This window comes from Lethenteron reissneri, chromosome 50 (assembly GCF_015708825.2).
Source record: "Lethenteron reissneri isolate LAM-NWPU_2019-01 chromosome 50, ASM1570882v1, whole genome shotgun sequence".
In the NCBI taxonomy this organism is placed as follows: Eukaryota; Metazoa; Chordata; class Hyperoartia; order Petromyzontiformes; family Petromyzontidae; genus Lethenteron; species Lethenteron reissneri.
This window is the reverse complement of record NC_083828.1, coordinates 9709663-9723033: the sequence shown is the minus strand read 5'-3', so window position 1 is coordinate 9723033 and position 13371 is coordinate 9709663. Positions and strand designations below refer to the sequence as shown.

General features: G+C 51.4%; 1 protein-coding gene across 1 annotated transcript in view; it reads left to right on the top strand.

Annotated features, from left to right (window-relative positions):
* The first annotated feature begins 405 nt into the window (after nucleotides 1–405).
* LOC133355026 (colorectal mutant cancer protein-like) overlaps nucleotides 406–13371 on the top strand; it is a 55656-nt gene continuing 42690 nt past the window's right edge. Inside the window, exon 1 of the mRNA XM_061572282.1 lies at nucleotides 406–668. The gene's annotated coding sequence lies outside the window, so the exon portion shown is untranslated. The remainder of the gene's footprint in view (nucleotides 669–13371) is intronic.

Here is a 13371-nt window from a genome sequence, read left to right as displayed (position 1 = left end):
GGGGGAGGTGGGGGGGGAGGAGGTGGGGGGGGGGAGGAGGGGGGAGGAGGTGGGGGGAGGAGGTGGGGGGAGGAGGTGGGGGGAGGAGGAGAGAGGTGGGGGGAGGAGGTGGGGGGAGGAGGTGGGGGGAGGAGGTGGGGGGAGGAGGAGAGAGGAGGGGGGAGGAGGGGGGAGGAGGGGGGGAATGGGGCCTCAGCAAGAAACCCTCGCAAAAGCTTCACAAAGGCATTCGGGCCAAACCATTGTACGCTCACAGATACAGGGGGGGGGGTGAGTCTTTGACGATGGGTTCGAAAACAAATCCCCCCCCCCTCTACACAGCACCCCCCACTGGCTGTCGCCGAGGAAGAGAATGGTACGACCCGAAAAAAAGAGTCCATCAGCCAGCAAGCCCGGCTCGCTGTTAGTGCGCTGACTGCTGCTGTTGTTACTGCTGCTGCTGCTGTTGTTGTTGGGATGGGGCTGTAGTAGAACAACAACAACAACAACAACAGTGTTGTGTGGTGGTGGTGGTGGTGGAGCTACTGCTGTTGGAGCTTACAGGGAGGAGGTTCTGCGTGCTTGGAGGTTGAATCCTCGCCGTTTCATTCGTCTTTAAGAAGCTTTCGAGAGCCTCGTTTGTTCATCATCATCATCACACGGTGGATATACCCAGCGCTGCATGAGAGGTGAGTTTGATAACAACACTTGCTCCTACGCTCCGTTGAGGCTACACGGGGGATCTTTGTTTTGTAAGTGGAGGTAGAGCGGTGGCGCAGCGGTTAGCGCTACGCCGGTCCTGGACCTCCGCTAGGTCGACTCAGCCGCAAATGAGAGCACCTTTTCGCGATGCGTAAAACATCGCCACTGAGGAGACAAAGGCGGCCCGGCGTGGTAGCTGGCCACCCACCCCCTCGTGTGCCACAGTGCCGGTAGCCTTCACAGGTACTGCTGCTGCTGCTCGCTAACAGCACTTGCCCCAACAGTCTGTTGAGGCTACACGGGGGATCTTTGTGAGTGGGGGGAGCGGTGGCGCAGCGGTTAGCGCGCTTGCGCTCCTAACTCGGCGATCCGAGTTCGATTCCCAATCACGGCGAGCGCATGGTGGCGATTGTCTGAACTGGTCGTGGGCCTCCCCTAGGTCGACTCGGCCTCAAACGAGGTGGTGGTGATGGTGGTGTAGCAAACATCGCCACGAGGGAGACAAAGGCGGCCCGGTGTTTGTTTCCACCCCCTCGTGCGCCCTGTGTCGGCCTTCGTAGGTGATGCTCGCGAACAGCACTTGCCCCCAGTAGTGTGTTGCAGGCTATACGGGGGATCTTTGTCTTTTGTGAGTTTGTCAGTATGGGAGAGAGAGAGTGTGTGAGTGTGTGTGTCAGTATCCACTGGGGAGACAAAGGCGGTCGGGCGTGGTGCTGGCCACCCACCCCCTCGTGTACCGTTCCGGCCTTCATAGGTGCTCGCTAACAGCACTTGCCCCTACAGTCTGTTAAGGCTATACGGGGGATCTTTGTCAGTATGGGAGAGAGTGAGTGTGTGAGTGTGTGTGTGTCAGTATGGGAGAGAGTGAGTGTGTGTAAGAGTGTGAGTGTGTTTGAGTGTGTCAGTATGCGAGAGAGTGTGTGTGTAAGAGTGTGTGAAAGTGTGAGTGTGTGTGAGTGTGTGAGAGTGCGTGAGAGTGTGAGTGTGTGTTTGAGTGTATCAGTGTATCAGTGTGTGAGAGTGTGTGAGAGTGCGTGAGAGTGTGAGTGCGTTTGAGTGTATCAGTATGTGAGAGTGTGTGAGTGAGTGTTTCAGTATGGGACAGTGTGTGTTTGAGTGTGTCAGTATGCGAGAGAGAGGCTGTGTGTGAGAGTGTGTGTGAGTGTGTGAGTGAGTGTCAGTATGGGAGAGAGTGAGAGTGTGAGTGTAAGAGTGTGAGAGTGTGTTTGAGTGTTTCAGTATGGGACAGTGTATGTTTGAGTGTGTCAGTGTGTGAGTGTATGTGTGTGAGAGTATGTGTGTGTGAGAGTGTATGTGTGAGTGTGTGTGTGTGGAGCGGTGGTGTAGCGGTTAGCGCGCTGCGCTACTACCTGCTACCCGAATTCGATTCCCGCTCACGGCCACCAATACCGGTGACGATTATCTGAACCGGTCCTGGGCCTCCCCTAGGTCGACTCGGCCTCAAATAAGTACCTGGTGCGGTGTGTAAACATCGCCACTGGGGAGACGAAGGCGGCCGGGCGTGGTGCTGGCCACCCACCACCTCGTGTGCCGTTCCGGCCTTCATAGGTGCTCGCTAACAGCACTTGCCCCTACAGTCTTTTACAGGCTACACGGGGGATCTTTGTGATTGTGGGGATGAGTGTATTGTGGAAGTGATTGTGTGGGAGTGAGTGGGGGAGTGTGTTGAGTGGGTGTGTGCGTGAGTGTGTGTGGGAGTGATTGTGTGTGTGAGTGTGTGTGTGGGAGTGATTGTGAGTGTGTGCGTGTGGGTGTGTGCGTGAGTGTGTGTGGGAGTGATTGTGTGTGTGGGAGTGAGTGGGGGCAGTGTGTTGAGTGGGTGTGTGCGTGAGTGTGTGTGGGAGTGATTGTGTGTGTGAGTGTGTGTGTGGGAGTGATTGTGAGTGTGTGCGTGAGGGTGTGGTGTGTGTGGAGTGATTGTGTGTGTGGGAGTGAGTGGGGGCAGTGTGTTGAGTGGGTGTGTGCGTGAGTGTGTGTGGGAGTGATTGTGTGTGTGGGAGTGAGTGGGGGCAGTGTGTTGAGTGGGTGTGTGCGTGTGGGTGTGTGCGTGAGTGTGTGTGGGAGTGATTGTGTGTGTGGGAGTGAGTGGGGGCAGTGTGTTGAGTGGGTGTGTGCGTGTGGGTGCGTGCGTGAGTGTGTGTGGGAGTGATTGTGTGTGTGGGAGTGAGTGGGGGCAGTGTGTTGAGTGGGTGTGTGCGTGTGGGTGTGTGCGTGAGTGTGTGTGGGAGTGATTGTGTGTGTGGGAGTGAGTGGGGGCAGTGTGTTGAGTTGGTGTGTGCGTGTGGGTGTGTGCGTGAGTGTGTGTGGGAGTGATTGTGTGTGTGGGAGTGAGTGGGGGCAGTGTGTTGAGTGGGTGGTGTGCGTGTGAGTGTGTGCGTGAGTGTGTGTGGGAGTGATTGTGTGTGTGGGAGTGAGTGGGGGCAGTGTGTTGAGTGGGTGTGTGCGTGTGGGTGTGTGCGTGAGTGTGTGTGGGAGTGATTGTGTGTGTGAGAGTGAGTGGGGGCAGTGTGTTGAGTGGGTGTGTGCGTGTGGGTGTGTGCGTGAGTGGGTGTGGGAGTGATTGTGTGTGTGGGAGTGAGTGGGGGCAGTGTGTTGAGTGGGTGTGTGCGTGTGGGTGTGTGGGAGTGATTGTGTGTGTGGGAGTGAGTGGGGGGAGTGTGTTGAGTGGGTGTGTGCGTGAGTGTGTGAGTGTGTGTGTGGGAGTGATTGTGAGCGGTGGTGTAGCGGTTAGCGCTACGCTGCGCTACGAACTCGGCCACCCGAGTTCGATTCCCGTTCACGGCCAACACCGGTGACGATTATCTGAACAGGTCCTGGGCCTCTCCTAGGTCGACTCAGCCTCAAAGTAATACTTGGTGCGGTGTGTAAAACATCGCCACTGGGGGCGTATTGCTGGCCACCCATCCCTTCGTGTGCCGTGCCACTCGCCGACAGCACTTGCCCCAACAGTCTGTGAAGACTATACGGGGGAGGAGGGGGGGTCTTTGTCTCTCTTTGTGAATGTGTGTGATGTGGTTGAGTGTCTGTGATGTGTGTGTATGAGTGTGTGTGTGTGAGAGAGTGTGAGTGAGTGTGTGATGATGTGAGTGTGTGATGATGTAAGTGTGATGTGATGTGTATTAATGTGTGTGTGGGGAGTGGTGGCGCAGCGGTTAGCGCGCTGCGATTCGAACCCGGCGACCCGAGTTCGATTCTCTCTCACGGCCAACATCAGTGGCTATTATATTAACCGGTAGTAAACACTGGGGAGACAAAGGCGGTCGGGCCTTTATAGGTGCTGCTACTCGCTAACAACAGCACTTTCCCCTACAGTCTGTTACAGGCTACACGGGGGGCATCTTTGTCTTTGTAATGATCGTTTGTGATGTGTGCGTGAATGTGTGACGATGATGATGATGTCTGTCGGGGAGCGGTGGCGCAGCGGTTAGCGCACTGTGCTACTGAACCCGGCGGACCCGTGTCCGATTCCCGCTCACGACCAATGGACAGTGACGATGGATTTTTGAGCGTGTCCCGTGCGGTGCCAGGCGCGGTGTATGGGGCCGTCCATAAATGACGTCACGCACGTGGGGGGGGGGGGGGGTCAGACATTTGTGACGATGGGGGGGGGGGGGTTGAGAAACGTGAGGTCTCATCAAAACTTTAAATAAATATAGACAACACGTTCTACTTAATTAAATATACTTTTTTTATAAATGTTTTCTCCTACAACATCAGAGTGCAGCGCCACATTAAACACGCACTACAATGACAATAGTTTAAAGCGATTTGAAGCATGTTTCATTTTCAAAATGGAAATATGGTTTTTGGGGGGGGGCAGAGCTTTGTGACGTCATATTTGAGGGGGGGGGGGGTCAAAAATCGTCCAAAATCGCGTGACGTCATTTATGGACGGCCCCAATGAACATCAACGTCGGGGGAGACAAAGGCGGCCGGGCGTGGTGCTGGTCACTCATCCCCTCCGGCCTTAATGGGTGCTCGCTAAGAGCACTTGCCCCACCAGCATGTTAAGGCTACCCGGGGAACTTTGCTCTTTGTATTTCCTGCGGTGTGGCGCCCTGCCAATGAAGAGCGGTGGTGCAATGGTTGCCGCACTACACAAGTCCAATATACCGCCACGGCTTACATCGGGACGGTTGTGTGCCTCTTCTAGGTCGACTCGGCCTTAAACGAGTGCGGTGCAGCTCACACCATCATCATCATCGACACCAGTGGCAAACTTTAGCTGATGTTTTTGTCTTTCCTAGAAGCTCATCTGGGGCTTCCTCTAGATCGACTCGGCCTGAAAAATAGGTTGATATAATGATCAAGGAGAGAAGACAAAGGCGGTCGGGCGTGCATGTTTCTACTCACCACGTTATTCGTATGGAGATGTTAACTACCTCGCCTGGACTACAGGAGGTCGTGGATTCGATCACGACCCTGACGCCTGTTGTATATTTGTAGTTTGCGTGTCTCTCTCTCTCATCATCATCACGGTGGCTAGGAGATGTTAACTACCTCGCCTGGTATACAGGAGGTCGTGGGTTCGATCCCGCCTCTGACGATGCCTGCTGCTGTATATTTGGAGTTTGCGTGTCTCTGTCTCTCTCCCCGCGTGGATTTTTGTTTTGCTCCGGGTCCTCCGGTTTTTCCCCGACCACATTTAGAAACGACATCGCGCATTTCGAGAATATTTGGCTACTGCTACATACATTTCCCCGTGATGATGACGATCAGCCACTTTTCGATTTAAAGCTTTCGTGACTGCAGGGATTCATCTTCTTGGTTCTTTCGGTAAAGTCACGTAGATCTACGTGACTTTACCGAAAGAACCAAGAAGATCAGCCACTTCGTTTGGGCTATCATTTGTGATGACCAGGTCGCTTCTGAACAAAGAAGTCCAGTGGGCCTTACCTGGTTAAAATAAAATAAATAGTTTCCATGGAAGTTTTTTTTGCCAGTATCAAAAATAAGAATAGATGTTCCCCTATCTGGCAATAAAACATAGCAGCGCAGTGGATGTCTCGCCTGCTAAAATAAAAAAAAGTTGAGTTTAATAGGCGCTCGCAAACAGAGATCAAAGACGCACTGTATTGTCCGGCCAGCCATCTGTTCTCTCGTTTTTCGTGGAGGATTTTTAATCCACAAAGAGATCTTTAATCCGCAAACTTGTACTGTCTGTTTGAACAGTAAGTCAAATAAAGAGCCCATGATCTGTGGTCCGAGCCACGTGGGATGGCTTCAGCTGGGGCCGTGGGAGCGCATCGCTGTGATGGTCATCCGAGTTGGATTCCCGTTCACGGCCACCAACACCCGGTGTGCTGTGTTGTCAACATCGCCACTGGGGAGACAAAGGCGGTCGGGCGTGGTGCTGGCTCACCCACCCCCTCGTGTGTCACAGTGCCGGCCTTCATAGGTGCTACTCGCTAGCAGCACTTGCCCCAATAGTCTGTTAAGGCTACACGGGGGATCTTTGTCTTTGAGTGGTGATGACGTTACACGCGGTCCGTTCTGGCTGATGATCGCAGGAGGTTAGTGACGATGGTAATGGTTGTTTGGCGATAAGGTTAGTGACGATGATCATTTATGGTAATTAAGTAACAGTGATGTGGATATTCACGGTAATTTTGTAATAACGATATGGTCATTAATGGTAAGTTAGTGACAATAACATGGTTATTAACGGTAAGTTAGTGGGAACGATATGGTTATTAACGTCAAGTTGTAATGCTGATGCAAGTTGGTGACGATGCGTAGTGAACAGCTGTGGTGAGAGCTTGTGACTTGGTAAACAGCAGAGGTCGCAAACGGGTTTTGATTCCTTACCCGTACCCGGCCGCACCAGGGTCGCAAATGGGTACCCGTACCCGGCCGGGTACGGGTACCCATTCCCTACCCGTACCCTACCCGAAATGAGTGACAAACGGTGACTCACCAGTGACTCACGGCCTACCCGTACCCGGCTGTACCAGGGTCGCCGGGTACAGGTATCGGGTAGGGTACGGGTATCGGGTAGGGTACGGGTATCGGGTAGGGTACGGGTATCGGGTAGGGTACGGGTAGGGTACGGGTATCGGGTAGGGTACGGGTATCGGGTAGGGTACGGGTATCGGGTAGGGTACGGGTAGGGTACGGGTATCGGGTAGGGTACGGGTATCGGGTAGGGTACGGGTATCGGGTAGGGTACGGGTATCGGGTAGGGTACGGGTATCGGGTAGGGTACGGGTATCGGGTAGGGTACGGGTAGGGTACGGGTATCGGGTAGGGTACGGGTATCGGGTACGGGTATTGGGTAGGGTATCGGGTAGGGTACGGGTATCGGATAGGGTACGGGTATCGGGTAGGGTACGGGTATCGGGTAGGGTACGGGTATCGGGTAGGGTACGGGTATCGGGTAGGGTACGGGTATCGGGTAGGGTACGGGTATCGGGTAGGGTACGGGTATCGGGTAGGGTACGGGTATCGGGTAGGGTACGGGTATGGGTAGGGTACGGGTATCGGGTAGGGTACGGGTATCGGGTAGGGTACGGGTATCGGGTAGGGTACGGGTATCGGGTAGGGTACGGGTAGGGTACGGGTATCGGGTAGGGTACGGGTATCGGGTACGGGTATTGGGTAGGGTATCGGGTAGGGTACGGGTATCGGATAGGGTACGGGTATCGGGTAGGGTACGGGTATCGGGTAGGGTACGGGTATCGGGTAGGGTACGGGTATCGGGTAGGGTACGGGTATCGGGTAGGGTACGGGTATCGGGTAGGGTACGGGTATCGGGTAGGGTACGGGTATCGGGTAGGGTACGGGTATGGGTAGGGTACGGGTATCGGGTACCCGGTTGCGACCTCTGGTAAGCAGCAGTGGCCTGCCGTATCGTCGAGGAAGCTGTCGAGGCATTGCCCGCCCGAGTAACTCGGTAACGACACGAGCCTTTTGCCCGTGCAAGGACGGGTGTATCTCAGTAAATCTGAAACTTGCAAGCGAAGAGCCAATTAGTTTACTACTTCAGCCCACCGGTGTGTCGGAGAGTACATCCGCAACGATTACAATCTGAGCAGTACGAACATTTCGTAATTGCGACCGGCATCATCGGGCGATTTGCCAGAATGGTGAAGCAATCCACCTGCTTCAGGTCTTGAACAGAGCGGCAGGGCGACGTCACCACTGAAGCCAATCAGGTGGTGATGTCCCAAGCGTCGAACTTTTGGCATTTTAAAATCCTTTATATTAAGTTCGCTTGCTTGCGTGCTTGCGTGCTTGCTTGCTTACGACTGTGCAAATCTTTCGGTCGTTTTTTAACCCACTTCCCGTGATCCACTCGAGCTGACATTTTCCACACAGACTCGTTGTGCGTGACAATTAATTTTCGTGAATTTTTTTTCTCCAAAATTTTACACTGTTTAGGGAATTTTTTTAAAATATTTAATTACCAATTGCTTAATGCTGGCAGACAATCATCTGACCCATAGGTGGCAGCCATCTCAAGCCAGAGGACGAGAGGACTCTAGCCGCCACGCATATAAAGGATTTAGAGTGAAAAACTTTGTTTTTACGGGTTCATTTTTTACTTTCTTGGACTTTCGCCCGCGCCTCCCGATTTTTGCACGGTCGCCCCACGTACGGCGCGAAAGAAGTTCAACGTGCACAGTAACGCCAGACGGTTGCCTGCCGCAAGCGTGACGCCGCGTGGCGCCGCGCGTGGCCTATGATCTCGCGCTCTGTGGAGGCGGCAGCGGGTGTTGGCGTATCACACACAGACAATGTTGTGAAGCTCCTTTCCTGTGGGCTCTGAGGATGAGCAGCACCCTGGCTCGCCAGGAGTGTAGTGCAGGGGCGGTTTCTTCATTAGGGCGCTTGGGTGACGCACCACCAATCTCAGCCGTTACTGTGCCTCTGGATATAGTCCAATCAGCGTCATGTCACGTTCTGTGGAGTACCGCCTCTTTTTGGGCGATTTCACTCCGGCTGAGAATCGCCCAGAGTGTTCCCATAGACTTACATTCAAAGATGTTTTTTTTCGAACGGCGGGAGAAGCAATGCATTCTCTATGGCTTCCGGGAGGACTCGCCCTAACATGCTTACGTCATCATATGTAAGCACGTTTCAGTCAACAATATTATGTCGCCACCTAGTGGAATCTTTAATAAAAGAAACTGAGTGGATTGTAATAATTGTGAGATAGAAACAAACAAGATGTATTGTAAGAGTCACTTTTTCATTAATATTAAAGAAGTGAAGTTGCCTTTACATGCTTAAGCTGTTAATTTATCCATTGCATGGGTGGACCTTATCCTTATCAGTCATCCAGACATTTGCCCCCCCTGAGAGATTTTGCAGGAACCGCCACTGGTGTAGTGGGTTCGAATTAGGTGCACACACACACACAGCTTGGAGGCAACACTATTGATTAAACGGTAAGTAATATAACACTGGACATGAGGTGGTGACCACCTTCCTCAGCTCACTAACACTCTGGGACACGACACAGAGTGGACCAGGCAGGCTGCGGGCTGCCTGGCCTAGGACGACGACCCGGGACTTGAGGACTGATGATGTCATCTTCACTTCGGAGTTCAACAGCCCCGCTCTGCGATCACACCCTGCTTATATCCCCTTCTCAGGCCACGCCTCCCTTCCCAGGCCACGCCTCCCTTCCCCCACCTCACGGGAGGTCTGGGTCCCTCCACCACGTGACCTCCCAGGCACCCCCTTGAGGCCCCCAGCCCTCGTACGGGCCGACACAGTAGTGACGGCCTATGTCACTACAGGAGAAGGCGGTACGGCAAAAGTGCGGACTCACCTCCGTCTGTTCCACGCCGCCTTCCTCGACACCGCAACGGGAGGAGGATTTCTCCGCAACTCTGGCTGTCGCCTGACGACGCCGGTTGCAATCACCGGCGAAACGTCGTGCTCGGATGGTAAATGTTGTGGGTTTACTCTCCAGCACTCCAACACACCGGTGTGCTCCTACGGGTAATGAATGATTTTGTTCACGTGACAAGCCTTACTAATTGGCTGTGTTGGCTAGTGGCGGGTTTCACGACACGCACTTATATTTACGCGATCAAAGTGTTATTACCATCACGTGGAAATCTGTAGCAGCCCAAATACTCTTAAACGCATGATTCTAAATATGGAGGGGAAAAACCAGAGGACCCGGAGAAAAATCCACGCGACCACGGAGAGAGACGCGCAGACTCCAAATACAGGTAGTCCCCGAGTTACGACGGTCCGACTTACGATATTTCGATCTTACGATGGCGATACCGCAACGACAAAATTGTTAAATATTTTAAATTTCGCGCGGCAGGCAAACGCAGCAGCGTACGAGGTACAATGCTGTACGTTGGGACGCTGCCGGGATGTACGCATTTCCCGCCTTGTGTGATGCAGATAGGATTGTTTCCTGAAAAAATTTTCTATTAAATTGCAGTTCACATAGGTAGGCTAAGAATTTGCCCTGTTTTTTTACTTGACATTTTACAGTATTGTAATTAATAACGACATACATTATATAGTTTATACAGTACGGTACTGTCAATTGCTCTGTTTTGCTAAATTCTTTATCACCATTCTTTAAGACTCCTGGCTAGGCGAGGCCATCTTCGACTTACGATATTTTTGACTTACGATGGGGTCGTCGTAACGCATCTCCATCAAAATTAACCCGTAAAAACAAAGTTTTTCACTATAAATCCTTTATATGCGTGGCATCGGTATTATTTTATTATTCATTTCTGTTTTTCTTGAGTAAGAGTTTCATTTTTATCATATTGGTATTTTTAATTAAATATGAAGAAAAAAATTTCCTAAAAAGTGGAACATTTTTGAAAAATTTTCCCGAAAATAAATTGTCACGCACAACGAGTCTGTGTGAAAAATGTCAGCTCGATTGGATCACGGGAAGTGGGTTAAAAAACGACCGAAAGATTTGCACGGTCGTAAGCGCGTAAGCAAGCAAGCAAGTGAACTTAATATAAAGGATTTAAAAAGTCGAGGACTACAGCGGGCGTATTTGGGGTGCGTGCGTGTGCACAATTATTTAGCTTTACCTTAATCACGTCCGTTGAAGCAAAATCATCGTGCATTGTAATCAGACACACTTACCCGCCTGTGTCATTGACTTTAATTGTCCCTTCATTAAATTGGTTTCCATTTACAGCAAATTGGTTCCTGCAGTTTGCGTCTAATCAGTGTTTTGAACGTTGCGCGTCGGTCACGGTGCACGTGCAGTCAGTCCTTCTGTCGATCCACTGCTGGATGAGAACCAACCGCCCTAAGCGATGTCAATCAAGTGGGGCGGTGGAGGGGGTGGTGGGGTGTTTGACCATACTTGGCCATTCTAAACAGTGGGGGGGGAGGGGGTTGGGGGGGGGTGGTGAGGACGGCATTCGCGAAATGTCAAGTTTTTTTTTTTAACCGGGCCCTACCCAGCCGACATGGAACGTTGGACCATCGTTGCGTTGTGTACTTGGGTCAGTGCGCGGGGACTCAAAGGGGGCACTGGAGAGGGGTGGGTGGCAGGTCGGGCAGTCACCTCTTGGCCTAGCCCTCTTGGATACACCACTGGAGCATAGTACAGTACAACAGTGGATTTTGCTGTACTGCCGCGGTGGCTATGAGATGTTAACTACCTCGCCTGGTGTACAGGCGGTCGTGGGTTTGATCCCGACCCCGATGCCTGCTGTATATTTGGAGTTTGTGTCTCTCTCTGTCATCATCATCACGGTGGCTAGGAGATGTTAACTACCTCGCATGGTATACAGGAGGTCGTAGGTTCGATCCCGACCCTGACGTCTGCTGTATATTTGGAGTTTGCGTCTCTCTCTCTCTCCCCGTGGTCGCGTGGATTTTTCTGCAGGTCCTCCGCTTTCCCCTTCCACATTTAGGATCAACGTTAAGCGTTTAGGGTAGCAGCGGTGGGAGGAGTTGTACGTATGTTGAACTTCTGTCGTGCCGTACGTAGCCAACCGTGCTAATCGCAGGTGCGGGGGAAGGCCAGCAAACTAAACAGAAGAAAGCAGTTCTAAAAAATGAGTTTTAAATTTAGCTCTAAAAGTGGATAGCTCCAGTGGCTTCCTGTTATCGGAAGGAAGAGCATTCCAGACGGCCGCAGGAGCGCATTTGAAAGCACGCGATGCGGTGCCCTTCTTTGTTTGATGTTCCAGCCAAAAAGCCGCTGCGAGGACGACCACCGGAGTTTCGCGTGATGATGGTTTACGCTCCTTGACGAGGCATCGTGGTTCATTTGCGACAAACACTTTGTGGGTAATGAGCGTGACCTCAAAACGTTTCGTTCGGCAACCGGAACCCAATGAAGCAACCTCGGAGGTCCTTAGAGCAGGGGGTGGGGAACGTCCGGCCCGCGGGCCGTATAAGGCCCGCAAAATCATTTGATCTGGCCCTGCCAAGGCAACCGCAGGCAGGACTCGAAATTCAATAAATCTAGGAGCAAACCTGGAAAAGCAGTTGCGAGTAGCAACATCATCAATACCAGCTAACATCACACGCCTCGCCAAAGAGAAGCAGTTCAAGCCATCACATTAGGGGCGAGTTAATTAAATGTTTGACCAAATATAACAGGCTAATTTTAAGTTGATAATTGTTTATGGCCCATGAATGATGTTATAGATATCCAAATGGCCCTTGGCAGAATACATGTTCCCCACCCCTGCCGTAGAGGAAGGCGATCTGAATATCTCAGGGACCTCGTTAGAGAGTAAACACGGATCAGTTCCTTCTAATACCTGTCATCGTCGTCAGCCATGATCAATCCACTGCTGGATGAAGCCGCTCCCTGTATGTATGTTGGACTCATATTCTTGGTTCTTTCGGTAAAGTCACGTAGAAGGGAAATAATAAAATAATAAAAATATAAAACAAAAAAAATTCTCACGACGTTTCGACTGCAACACAAGCAATCATCATCAGGTGTGAAATCCACAGCAAGTCGAAACGTCGTGAGAATTTTGATTGTTTTATATTTTTATTATTTTATTATTTCCCTTCTACGTGACTTTACCGAAAGAACCAAGAATATGAATCCCTGCAGTCACGAAAGCTTTAAATCAAAATTTATGTTGGACTTCTTTCGCACAGTACGTAGCTAACCGTGCTAGTCAGAGGTGCGGGAGAAGGACAACAAACTAAATGAGTTGTCAATCTCGATGATGATTTAAAAGCGCGTCGCTCCCAGTGACTTCCTAATATCGGAAGGAAGAGCTGATCTGGGGGCTGAGAGCGGTATCTTGGCTATGCCCAAGCAGTGAAATGGAGCTGCAGGGGAAGTTCTAGATTTGAAGCTTTCGTGACTGCAAGGATTCATATTCTTAGGTTTTTTCGGTAAAGTCACGTAGGTAAAAAAATTAAATTTAATAAAAGTAAAATAAAAATAAAATAAAAATCACGACGTTTACAGCAATCGTGCTGTGACGGTTCCACCTGAAGACGGAAGCTTGTGTTGCTTCCGAAACGTCGTGATTTTTATTTTATATTTATTTAACTTTTATTATTAATTTTTTCACCTACGTGACTTTACCGAAAAAACCTAAGAATACTGCAGGGGAGGGTCGAACAAAGTTGGCTCTGCAGGTGGGAGTCAGGTCGGAGAGTGGGAGTTGGCGCAAGGGGTTGCAGGACACATTCACGCTGTCCTCTTCCAGAATCGTCGGCGCGTGATTGTCCCGGCCCGGC